The sequence below is a fragment of the Nelumbo nucifera genome, chromosome 6 (genome assembly GCF_055504915.1).
Source record: "Nelumbo nucifera cultivar China Antique chromosome 6, China Antique-T2T, whole genome shotgun sequence".
Taxonomy (NCBI): Eukaryota; Viridiplantae; Streptophyta; class Magnoliopsida; order Proteales; family Nelumbonaceae; genus Nelumbo; species Nelumbo nucifera.
This window is the reverse complement of record NC_142654.1, coordinates 24,938,457-24,951,078: the sequence shown is the minus strand read 5'-3', so window position 1 is coordinate 24,951,078 and position 12,622 is coordinate 24,938,457.

Genomic DNA, 12,622 nt, shown 5'->3' with positions numbered 1-12,622 from the left:
AACACAAATCGGAGAGCGTACTCTAGCTCCTTGTCCCAAGTCAGGTCGGGTTCCACGCTTATAGATGCCTTCAAGGTGGTTATGGGCTTGACTAATTCAACGGTCAGCGTGCTAAATGTGCACTTGACAACAAAGTTTTCCAGGACCTGGGCCTTGATCGCTGAGCTCAAGGCCGAATGTCGTACTTGTTGAGCTCGATTGCCCATTTTGTTAACCTTCTTGAGACCTCAGGCTTCTGAATAGGCCTCATCTCGGCAACATACAAGACTTTACTTGCGTAGTAGACAGGTCGTTGCACCCTGTCCACCTCACGAATTAAAACTGAGCTGACTACCTCATCACTCGTTGAGAAGTAGAGTTTTAGCTCATCTTTGGGCTTTGGTCTAGTTAGCAAGGGTGGTGAACTCTAGTACCTTTTCAGCTTGTAAAATGTGAGATGACACTCTTCGGTTCACTCAAAGTCTTGGTTCCTTATATGGCTTTAAAGAACGGAAGGCACTGCCTAGCCGACTTTGACGGCATATTAGCCTTTGGGCCTCTTTAGTCGACCTAGGGGTTTCATATCTAGGATGGCCTAAATTTTGTCCGAGTTAACTTCGATGCCATGTCGGTTCACTATGTACCTGAAGAATTTTGTCCGAGACGCAATTGTTCTAGTTGAGCTTCATGTTGTATTTTCATGGGTAGAGGTGTAATGTGGGAGCAAGGTTTAGCTAAATGCTTTAGCTATTCAATAGGCGTGGAACCTCATCATTGGTTTCACAACACGTTGAATAGCTAAAGCGTTCAACTAATCCAAATTCATAATGGGGGATGGGAGGCCAGGTTATAGCGGGTTGTGCTTGCCTAACACAAATTTCCCAAAAGGGGAGCCCAGTGCAGCCCATGGTTGTGGGCCAAGTTGCAAGTTATCATCTTTTTCAAAAAAAATGAAAAATAAAATTTACAAATTTACAATAAAATTTAATCAAGACAAGAACAAATTGGAAAAAAAATATTCCATATGAATAATCAATCATACAAAAATTAATTAAATGAAATTTGATGCAGCGCAATCCAGGCACCCTTAGCTGGCGAAGAGTTGGCTCCAAGTTGGCAGCGGACGGCACCTGAAAAGAAAATGATGAAGAATTCCCGGGGGATTGCCCGGTGGGAATACTCCGACGATCAAGTTAGAATGCTTGAGAGAGTAGTGAACAAAGCAAAGAGAGCTAAGAGCGTAGGTCGCGCTAGATCAATAACAATCTCGAGTTAATTCAAGATACCTTTTCCCTTCCTTTGGGGGCTCTTAAATACGGGCGTCCCTTGCTGAGGTGGGTGTAACCGCCACTGAAAATCTGTCACAGCCATTACTGGCCAGGGTTGCGCAGGTGATCATTGCAGAGTACTACCTCACTAGGTGAGTGACACGTCTCGCGAGGGCAGGCACGCCTCCATCCGTTGAGAGAGACGTGGGTGCAGTCTGCCGGATTGATAGGGACTGCGTCGTTTGTCAGGGGATGCGGGGCAGTCTGCCGGGTACGGTCTTGTCAGATGGAAGCTTCTTGAGGGCACTGGGCCTCTCATTAGCGAGCTATCTCGTGGCGAGCTTTCAGGAGTGTCTCGGAGCATTCTCCGAGACCATCTTCGGGGATAACTCTTCTGCTTGAGCGAGCTAATCCCCCAGGCTCGCGAGCTGAAGTGATCTGGGAGTATTCCTTTTTAGTAGCTCGGGGGAGCTCGAGCCCGCACGGTAGCAAGCTCTCCTGTCGGCGAGCTAGGGCACAACGAGCTGTTCCGCGAGCTCACTACTTAGTCGCAGTCGAGGTGTGTGCCGGATTGCTACTCATGCTGAGTCATATCCACATGTCATCCTTTCAAGGGGTCGGGTCAAATCACCCTCCATCAATTGCCCCCCCCCCCCACTCCTTGGGCTAAGAGCGATCCCTTAGCGTGAGGAGTTCATGGAGTGTGACAAGTTGATTTAACCGAAATTCAAACTTTGATTGACTGCTCATATTAAATGCGTGTGCGGGAACTAGGGGGTCTCTGACTTTTCGCAAATCAAGGCACACGCTGAAGCGGCTCTTAATTCCGGATGTCGTGCAGTCGTCATCACATCAATTATGGGAGACGTGCAGCCAGTCACGTTTCGGTTTCAGAAGTCGTGTGGTCAGCTTGGCTACGAATCGTCAGATCTGTCTCAATCCGAGCCATTGATTCGGAGGAATGGTGGCTATAAATGGGAGGACCTCTCGGGCCCCATTTTCTTCCACGCTAACCCTACTGCCTTCGGATTCTGAGGTCGCACATCCACTTAGTCCACCCGAGCTCTTTCGCCCACACTGTCTTTTTCGGTTCAGCTTTACTTGGTGAGTCTTATCAGTCATGTCTGGATATCCGTACCACGTTTACTCTCGAGATGATAACCCGGGCGATGCTCCTTCGAGCTCTGGGGGAGCCCAGGAATGGGCCCCGGGAACTTGGGAGGCTTCCGGTGACGGGGCTTCTACTTCCCAGGGGAGGGAGCCTGACACTTTCGGCCCCTCCTCTATGATTGTGGAGAGACTTAGGTCTCTAATCCGCCATTTCCATCTTCCGTGGGATCTCGTCTACCGCCTTCCTACCGGCAACTTCCCGTGGGAGCATGGTCCCAACGAGATAGTCATCTACTAGGAACAACTCGAGGCTGGCCTGCATCTCCCCCTGCACCCCCTAATAGTGGAGGTGTTAAACCATTTTAATGTTACTATCGATCAGCTCCATCCCAACGCAATCCGGAACATGGTTGGGACTATATCTCTGTGCTGTGAATACTGTCTCCCCCTCTCCCTCGACATCTTTTCATCTATCCTTTGCATTAAAAACGCTACTCCCGGGGCTCCACCGGAGAGGCATTTTTACTACCTCTCTCCCCGCCGCGGTTATAAGCTCTTACACGAGCTTCCAAATAAGATCCCCGCCTAGAAGCAGGATTATTTCTTGGTCCGTAACCCCGAGGGGTGTCCCTTCCCTACTTCTTGGAGGGGCGCCATCCAGGACTTCGAGGTCGAATTGGACCCTAAGACTCGAGAAACGATGTTGTCTTGGGCATCGTTAGGCTTCCTCTGTTCGGACTACTTGACTGAGGAGAAGCTCGTGCAGGATGGTTTGAGCCCTAGTAGGTTACCTCTTTAGGTCGCATAGTGCTTTTGTAGTAGTATCGTGCATGCATTTATTTAGTTCTTACCGAACTGACGTCTTGTGGTTCTTTTTTGGCAGCCACCATGTCTGGAGTTGACACGTGCCACCTTCTTTCAAGCAACCAAAAGCGCAAGGTGAAGAGGTCGCGCCCTGACCGAACTCCCACCTTTGGGGTACTGAGCTCGAGCTCGCCGAGCCGAGCTTCGCTTCTCCACCGCCCCCATCCGAATGAGGTGTCGGCGGGAGCCACCCTGAGGGGGCTGGGCTCCTATAGCAGGGGGTGTTCCCCTCTGGCCCTTCCCACCCATTTCCCTACCCGCAACTCCCGGTGGGGAACTGGGAGGGTGTTAGTGATTACATTGTGGCCAGGCGGAGGAGCCGAAGGGCCACCTGCACCGATGAGGTCACCGAGTGGGGGAGGATGGAACCTAGGGACCTTGGCTCTCTTGCAGCTGCTCACTGTATGGTGGTAAGTGATCCTTCCCCTCTTCTCGGTGTTGCTTTCCTCTACTGTTCTCTAATTTTAGTTTCCTGTTGGCAGGTGAACACCTCCATCCACGCCATGTCCCTCTAGACGAATATCCACTCTGGCGACGCTCGTAACCAGAGGGGTGTCGTTCAAAAGCTCTAGGGCGAGCTCGACCAGGCCCGGGGTGAGCTCCAGAATACTTGCAGGGGAGCGAGACCCAAGAGTTGCTCGTCTGAGACCAGGAGGCACAAATCACCCAGCTTACTGAAGAGAGAGCGCGCTACAGGGACGAGTCATCAAGGGTGGTAGCGGAGAGGGAGGTTCTTCGCCAACAGGTTTGGGACTTGGAGTCTACGCTTCGAGACCGAACCGTTAACTTCGATGCCAGGGTGGCGGCCGAGCGGGAGAGGGCGGTCTGGGACTTCAAGGATTCCATGGAGTACCACGACCACCTAGTGGATTATGGTGCGAGCTCGTACTGCTCCGGGTTCAAGCTCTGTTGTTGGTTGGTCTGAAAGAAGTTCTCTGGACTCAACCTTGAGGGCATCAGCAAGAAGGGCTTGTCTCCCGAGATGACGGACCAGGCGGAGGAGGAAGAGCCCGACTCCCCGGAGGACGAGGATGCGGTGGAGGAGGTGGACCCCTGAGGTTGGCGACTATTTTTTGCTTTTCTGATGGACAATTGTTCTCGGGTACTGAAAACCCGGTAAAAAATTTCTCATCGGTGAACTCTCTTTGGGCCATTGAGCCCTGTTTTTCTTTCCTTCTATGAGGGAGCTTTTCTTAGGCAACTGGGCCTGTTCTTATCCTTTTTTTTTGGTTTTCCCCGAGCTGTTTTAGCTCAGTTTTTTATGGTGTAATGAAATTTCTCTCTTTTGTGGTGCACTTCTTCGTTTTGTCAAAGCAATCCCCTTACCCGAGCTGTTAAGGTTGAATGCTCATGGCGAGCTGTTTTTTAGTGTTCAAGGTACACGCTAAGTAGCTACTACATATGCCCGAACTATATATTTGAGTGTGCCCTCAGTGTTTCATACCAATGAGGCAACTAGACTTCTTTCTGTTGCTGAAATTTTTATTACCCAACTGTTTTGACCCTTGGGCTTTGGGAGTCACCCATGGTCCACTTGGCAACATGCCCACGTCTTAGAGGCAATTGGGTCTTATGGCACCGAGGTCATGCTAGCTCGGTATTTTGGCCCTTAGGATTTGGGAGTGACTCGTAGTCTACTCGGTGGTTTGCCCATGCCATAAAGGCGACTGGGTCCTATGGCGCCGAGGTCATGCTAGCTCGGCATTTTGGCCCTTAGGCTTTGGGAGTGACTCGTAGTCTACTCCTAGAGTTTGGTAGTTTATAGGTAGTATTGCCTTAGATTGGCAATATTCCATGCCCGAGGTACTTGCTTCCCTTCTAGGGTTTTGAGCTCATATGTTTCTTCTCCGAGCACTCGTTTCATTCGGTAAGGTCCTTCCCAGTTAGACCCGAGCTTGCCAGCGCTGGGCTCAAGTACCATAACTTTACGAAGGACCAGGTCACCGACGCGGAGGTTCCGCTTCTTGACCCTGCGTTATAGTACCGAGCTACTCTCTGCTGGTAAGCTGCGGTCCTGATGTACGCGAGGTCCCTTACTTCATCAAGTAGGTCGAGGTTGGTACACAGCTCATCTTCGTTCGTTTGGTCACTGTATGCTTCCAGTTGCAGCGTAGGCACTTTGATCTTTGTGGGGATAACTGCCTCGGTGTCATAGGTGAGGTTGAAGGGGGTTTCTCCTGTAGCGGTCTTTTCCGTGGTTCGGTAAGCCCATAGAACACTAGGTAGCTCGTCTGCCCACAACCCTTTAGCTCGGCTAACCGTGCCTTCAATCCGCGGAGGATGGCTCTGTTTGTGACTTCGGCCTGACCGTTTGTTTAAGGGTGCATGACTGAAATAAAGTTCTGCCAGATTCCCATGTCTTGGCACCAATTTTGGAATTTGATGTCCTCGAACTGATTGCCATTGTCAGAAATCAGTACCCGAGGTAACCTGAAGCGGCACACAATGTTCTTCCAAAAGAAGTTTTGGACGTTCCGGGCTGTGATCGTTACAAGGGGTTCAGCTTCCACCCACTTGGTGAAGTAATCCACTGCTACTACTAAGAATTTCCTCTGGCCTGCTGCTGGCTGGAACGGTCCAAGTATGTCAATGCCCCACTGTGCGAAAGGCCACGGGCTGGTGAGATACTTGAGGTCGGCAGCAAGTTGGTGGTGAATATTGGCGTGCTTCTGGCATTTATCACATTTTCTAACGAGCTCAATGGCATCTGCCTTCATTGTTGGACAATAATACCCCTGTCGAAGTGCCTTTTGGGCGAGGGCCCTGCCCCCTAAGTGTCCGCCGCACAGACCCTCATGAGTGTCGCGGAGTACGAGCTCAGATTCTGTAGGTCGCAAGCAACGCAGGTAGGGGAGCGTGTAGGATCTCCGGTATAGCCGTTCGTCTATCATGATGTATTTGGCTGCCTAGCGCTGCACCCTTCTGGCTGCATTGCGATCTGCAGGGAGGGTCCCGTGTAGAAAGAAGCTTGCGAGCGGGTTAATCTAGCTCGGCTTTGCTTGAACGACGGGAGCGACCTCCTCTGCCCCCCCGAGAATGCTAGGCTGAGGCAGGTTCTCTATGTACACGGTTCTCATGGTGATGTCGCTGGTGCTGGCTAATCTGGACAGGGCGTCGGCCTCAGTGTTCTCCGACCTAGGGATTTGCCTGATGAAGTGCGACTGGAAGTTGAGCAGGGCCTCTCTGACTTTGGCTAAGTAGGCAACCATGGTTGGCTCGCGTGCTTCGTACTCGCCAGTGACTTGGTTGACCACGAGCTAGGAGTCGCTGCAGATAACGATGTGCTTGGCTTTTACTTCTCTGGCTAAAGCTAGTCCAGCTATCAACGCCTCGTATTCTGCTTCATTGATAGATGCTGCGAACTCGAAGCGTAGCGCATACTCCAATTTCGTGCCACTTAGGCCGTGTAGAAATATTCCGGCTTCGCTGCCCTGTTGGTTCTAGGAGCCATCTACGTGAAGGATCCAGGGCTCCTCATCCCAGTTTGCGCTTGGCCTAACTAGGAGAGATGCCACACTGGATGCTACCTCACGGGGCTTGGACTCAACCGACCTGAGAGCTTCGAGCTCACCCGAACTGGGGATCTCGTGCTCAACCAGCCTGGGAACTTCGGAGATGAACGTGCACTCGGTGATGAAATCTGCTAAGGCTTGGGCCTTAATAGCAGTTCGCGGTATGTACTGGAGGTCGTACTCGTTGAGCTCGATGGCCCACTTCGTCAACCGACCAGAGACCTCGGGCTTAAGCAAGACTTGCCTCAGAGGTTTATCGGTGAGGACGATAACAGTGTGAGCCTGGAAGTACGGGCGGAGCTTCCGAGCTGCAATTACCAATGGGTATGCTAGCTTTTCTATCTGCGGGTATCTCGTCTCTGCTCCTTGCAATATTTTACTAACATAATAGATGGGTCGTTGGACTCGATCTACTTCCTTTATTAGTACCGAACTGACCACTTCGTCGCTCGCCGAGAGGTACAGTTCTAAAACATCGCCCTCCTCGGACCTGGTTAAGATCGGCACACTAGCGAGGTATTTCTTGAGCTCGTCAAACGCAAGCTGGCCTTGGGTCCATTCGAACCCTTTGCTTTTAATTGCCTTGAAGAAAGGCAGGCAGCGGTTCGCCGACTTGGACATAAAGCGGCTCAGGGTGGCTATGCGGCCATTCAGCCTTTGGACCTCCTTTAGCTTCCGGGGTGGTCTCATATCTAAGATGGCCTTAATCTTATCCGGGTTGGCCTCAATGCTGCGCCGGTTAACGATGTACCCTAGGAATTTGCCCGAGGTGACACCGAAAACACACTTGTTTGGATTCAGTTTCATGTTAAATCGTCTCAGAATTTGGAAGACAGAATGCAAGTCTTGTATTAATTCGTGTGAGAGTTGGGTTTTGACGACCATGTCGTCTACATAACACTATTTTTTTCTGCCAATTAACGGCTCAAATAACTTTTTTACAAGCCTTTGAAAGGTTGCCCCAGCATTTTTCAACCCGAAGGGCATAACCTTGTAGCAATATAGACCGAATTCTGTGATGAAGGTAGTCTTTTCCTTGTCGGCCGGGTCCATCCCGATTTGGTTGTAGCCTGAATAGGTGTCTAAGAAGCTCAGCAACTCGTGCCCTGAGGTCGCGTCCACCAAGCGGTCGATTCTGGGGAGTGGGAAGCAGTCTTTTGGGCAGGCTTGGTTTAGGTCGGTGTAGTCGACGCACATGCGCCACTTGCCGTTGGCCTTCTTTACCAGAACGGGGTTGGCTACCCAGCTCGGGTAATGGACTTCTCTTATGAAGTCGGCTGCGATGAGCTTCGCGACCTCCTCGTCGACTGCTTTCCATCGCTCCGGGGCTAGGTTGCGTTTCTTCTATCTAACGGGCCTAACTACAGGATCAGTATTGAGTTTGTGAGTCATAAGGTTAGGATCTATACCAGGCATCTCGGCCGCGGACCATGCAAAAATATCTAAATTTTGGAGTAAGAAACTTACTAGTTCGGATCGTAGAGGTTCCTCGACGGAAGCACCGATCTGAAGCGTTCAAGCTGGGTCTGCTGCTGAAGTCAGGACAACGACTGTTTCTTCCGTGGGTGCAACTTGTTCTTCGCCTTGCTCCGTAGGCCGCTCCAGTTCGAGGTCATCGTCCACCTTGGTCTTTCCCTTTAGGGCGGTGACATAGCACTTGCGGGACTCGAGCTGGTCGCCCCGCGCTACCCTCACACCGAAGTCTGTAGGGAAATTCATTGCCAAATGATAAGTGGAGACCACCGCCCGTAGGACATGGGTGATTGGCCGACCTATTATGGGATTGTATGGGGAGGGGGTCGCGACCACCAGGAAGTCGTCGTTGAGTCCGACTGCGCAGGGCCATATGCCGACTTCCACAGGTACTATCACTTTCCCAAGGGGCCTGACTTCTTCTCCACTGAAGCCCACCAAAGGAGTGTTCGCGGGCTTCAAGTCACTTCCCTGCAACTGAAGCTGGTCGAACACGGCTTTGAAGAGAATATCTATCGAGCTGCCTGAGTCAACAAGTACGCGCCTGACCTCGAAGTCGTTGATCCTCAGCTTTATCACAAGCGCGTCATCGTGGGGGTAGTGGACCCCTCGTGCATCGTCCTCCATGAAGAAAATTAGTTCTTCAGTCTTCGGCCACTTCGGAGGATTCTGTTCTTCTCGGTCAGCTTCACGAACTGACGTCCAGGCCGCTGCTGAAGTACAACCTACGACGATCGAACCTCCTACTATCACGTGGATGGTGCCCCGAACCGGCCTCTCTTCCGGAGGTTGCCTCTGTGACTGTTCGGCCGGCCTGCTGCTGGACTCGAGAGCATCCTTACCGTGCTCCCCTTTCTGACCTGCCTTATTATTATTATTATTATTATTATTATTATTATTATTATTTTGTACAAAGTTCCTTAAATATCCGCGACGGATGAGCTCATCTATCTCGTCGTAGAGGTTTTTACAATTCTCAGTACTATGATCATGATCTCAGTGAAAACTACAATACAAATTCTTATTTCTCTCATTGGGATTCCCCCACAGACGAGGTGGCCACTTCACGTACGGGGCGTCCTTGATCGCCATTAGGAGCTCGGTACGGTTGACTTGGCTTTGCCCCCGAGCTAAATCCTTCTTCTTTCGGCTGTCCCCTTGGCTAGGGAGTTCCCCTTCTCTCTTTCTCTTTTCGGGCGCACCTTCGCCCTTCTGGCTGATCTCCTCCTCTGTGGCTATGAAATTGTCTGCGAGCTTGAGGAAGGCGGTTATGGTTTCCGGCTGATCGATAACTATTTGCCACTTGAACTCCTTATGGGTCACACCCTTCTTGGCCGTGGCAAGTCGCACCGCAGGGTCTAGGTGCGGTATCTGCATGCATGCATCATTGAACCGCTTGATGTAGCTCCGGATTGACTCTCCTTCTCTCTGAACTATGCCGAGGAGGCTTTCCTCAGTTCACGGACGCCGCTTGTTGGTGATGAAGTGGGACGTAAAGGCTTGCGCGAATTGTGCCCAGCTTCTTATTGACCCAAGGGCGAGGTTCTGGTACCACGTGCGGGCCACTCCTCTGAAGGTGGTGGAAAAGGCCACACACATGCAAGACTCACTGGCCCGTGCTTGGTGCATTTGTGACTGGAAAGCGTCAACGTGATTGTTCGGGTCGAATGACCCGTCATATTTGTCAAGAGGGGGGAGCTTGAAGTTCTTGGGCATTGGGACAACTAGGAGTTCGGGAGACAGAGGGGACGGAACAGAGAGGAGAGGAGTAGCTTTTACTTCACCTGAGCTCGCTCCTTCCTTGGTCTTGAACTCGGACAAGTGTGTGGTAGTTCAGCGAGCTCGGCGGCGGTGTCTTTACCTCTTGGCGGGTTCTGCGTTGGTGCTGCTCACCTCCGTACTGTCAGGAATGGTTTTTGCAAAAAGCGGCTCAAACCGCTGGTGATGGCTACGGACGGAGGGGTTTTGCTTAGAACCTAACGCCAGGACCTCGAACCGGTTCTCCAGAAGTGGGGGCTCGAACTCCGAATGCTGGGGCGATGCGGACCTGGCAAGTTGGGACCCTCCTGACCTGGTTGCTCGCGGCGAGGCTGGGGTAGATGGTCTCTCCTTCCTACAGCGGGAGGAGGCTTGGCTCTTAGGAGGTTCGGGGAAGCCTCTTCCCGGCGAGAGGGGTATTCACCTTGACGACGGGGCCTAGCTTGTTGCGAGGCTGGGTGCCGAGGAGGGAGCTGTTGAGTTTGAGGCAGCTGGGGGAACTGCTGCTGATAGTACTGCTGGGAGACGTGATGCAGCACTTGCTGCTGGTAGAGCTGGTGCTGTTGAAGCTGCTACACTTGGGCTTGCATGGTTCGCATGCACTGGATCAAATCGTCGAGTTGGTTCTGGCTGGTCGCCAGTAGGACAACGGTTGGTTCAGCAAAGGTTGTCTCAACAGAGGGAGGAAAGGGAACACTCACAGGCGCCACTGCTCGTGGCACGTTCAGGCTAAGGACTCCATCTGCCGAAAGGGGGATGGTGAACTGTCCAATGCAGACCACGGGGACCTGGGGTTGTTCCCTAGTGATGTCCATCTCCATGCTGCGTCCGGCGTTGCTTGAAGAAACCATGGGTGCTAGGTTTTCGGAAAGAAGGAACTGCGAAAGCTTAGAGGGAGGCTTTTAGAAGCGTTTCTCACAGATGACGCCAATTGATGCAGCGCAATCTGGGCACTCTTAGTTGGCGAAGAGTTGGCTCCTAGCTGGCAGCGGACGACACCTGAGAAGAAAATGATGAAGAATTCCCAGGGGATTGCCCGGTGGGAATACTCCGACGATCAAGTTATAATGCTTGAGAGAGCAGTGAACAAAGCAAAGAGAGCTAAGAGCGTAGGTCGCGCTAGATCAATAACAATCTCCAGTTAATTCAAGATACCTTTTCCCTTCCTTTGGGGGTTCTTAAATACGGGCGTCCCTTGCTGAGGTGGGTGTAACCGCCACTGAACATCTGTCGCAGTCGTTACTGGCTAGGGTTGCGCAGGTGATCATTGCAGCGTACTCCCTCACTAGGTGAGTGACATGTCTCGCGAGGGCAGGCACGCCTCCATCCGTTGAGAGAGACGTGGGTGCAGTCTGCCGGATTGATAGGGACTGCGCCGTCTGTCAGGGGATGCGGGGCAGTCTGCCAGGTACGGTCTAGTCAGATGGAAGCTTCTTGAGGGCACCGGGCCTCTCATTAGCGAGCTATCTCGTGGCGAGCTTTCAGGAGTGTCTCGGAGCATTATCCGAGACTATCTTCGGGGATAACTCTTCTGCTTGGGCAAGCTAATCCCCCAGGCTCGTGAGATGAAGTGATCTGGGAGTATTCCTTTTCGGTAGCTCGGGGGAGCTTGAGCCTGCATGGTAGCGAGCTCTCCTGTCGGCGAGCTAGGGCACAACGAGTTGTTCCGCGAGCTCACTACTTAGTCGCAGTCGAGGTGTGTGCTGGATTGCTGCTCATGCTGAGTCATATCCATGTGTCATCCTTTCAAGGAGTCGGGTCAAATCACTCTCCATCAAAATTGAAAAAAATTACAATGAAATTGGAAAAAAAATACCATAACAAAATTGAAGAAAAAACAATGAAATTGGAAAAATACAAATAACTTACAAGTTACAAATAAAATTAAAAATCTTAAAAAGACAAATACGTTCTATCTCCCCGGTCACCTCTGTTATATGTAACTGGAATACTTAACAGCTGAAACAGGGGAAGTGAACGAGGTATCGGTCTCAGTGTCATGACTTCTGCGAATACAGGCGTTGCCATGCTGTTACGGTTCAGCACAGGCTTAGCCTTGCCTACGCTTGGCAGGCTTACATTAGGGACATGCCCGTCATTTTCGCCTGTAAGATTTTTGGGAGAACTGATGTCATCTTCAGGCAGACCACCAGAAGCTTAACGTACTCTTTGAGGAGGGGTGGTCGACCTCCTTGGGTGCCTAACCTTGGCACTCCTAGACCTTCATCCCCTTGCGGGGCGGCCCTGGTTAACGGCTAGCATGGCTACCAGGGTTCCTCATGGGCACACACTTGCTCATGGGGATAGTGTTGGACCGGCACTGCGCTACCGATACTCAAGGGAGGCTTGGCATGCGGGCCTGGCTCAAGCATGTCCCTTCACTTCGCCAGCCCCTTGCCCAAGCTGATTGAGCTATCCCGTTGCCCTTAGCGCACGGGTGTGTTCCGGCCCAAGCGGTTGCCTATCATCAGGGCACACAGGTGCCTGTCATCACCGGCATACAGGAGACCCTTCACAACGGTGCCAAGTCACCTAATCGGCGCATGGTCGCCTTCCATTATGGTTGTCCCCCTTTAGCACGTAAGCGGCGCCTCCCATGGACCGGTCTGAGCCAGGAGAGTGCCCCGGCCATTGGACTTGAGGTCATGATCCAGTGCT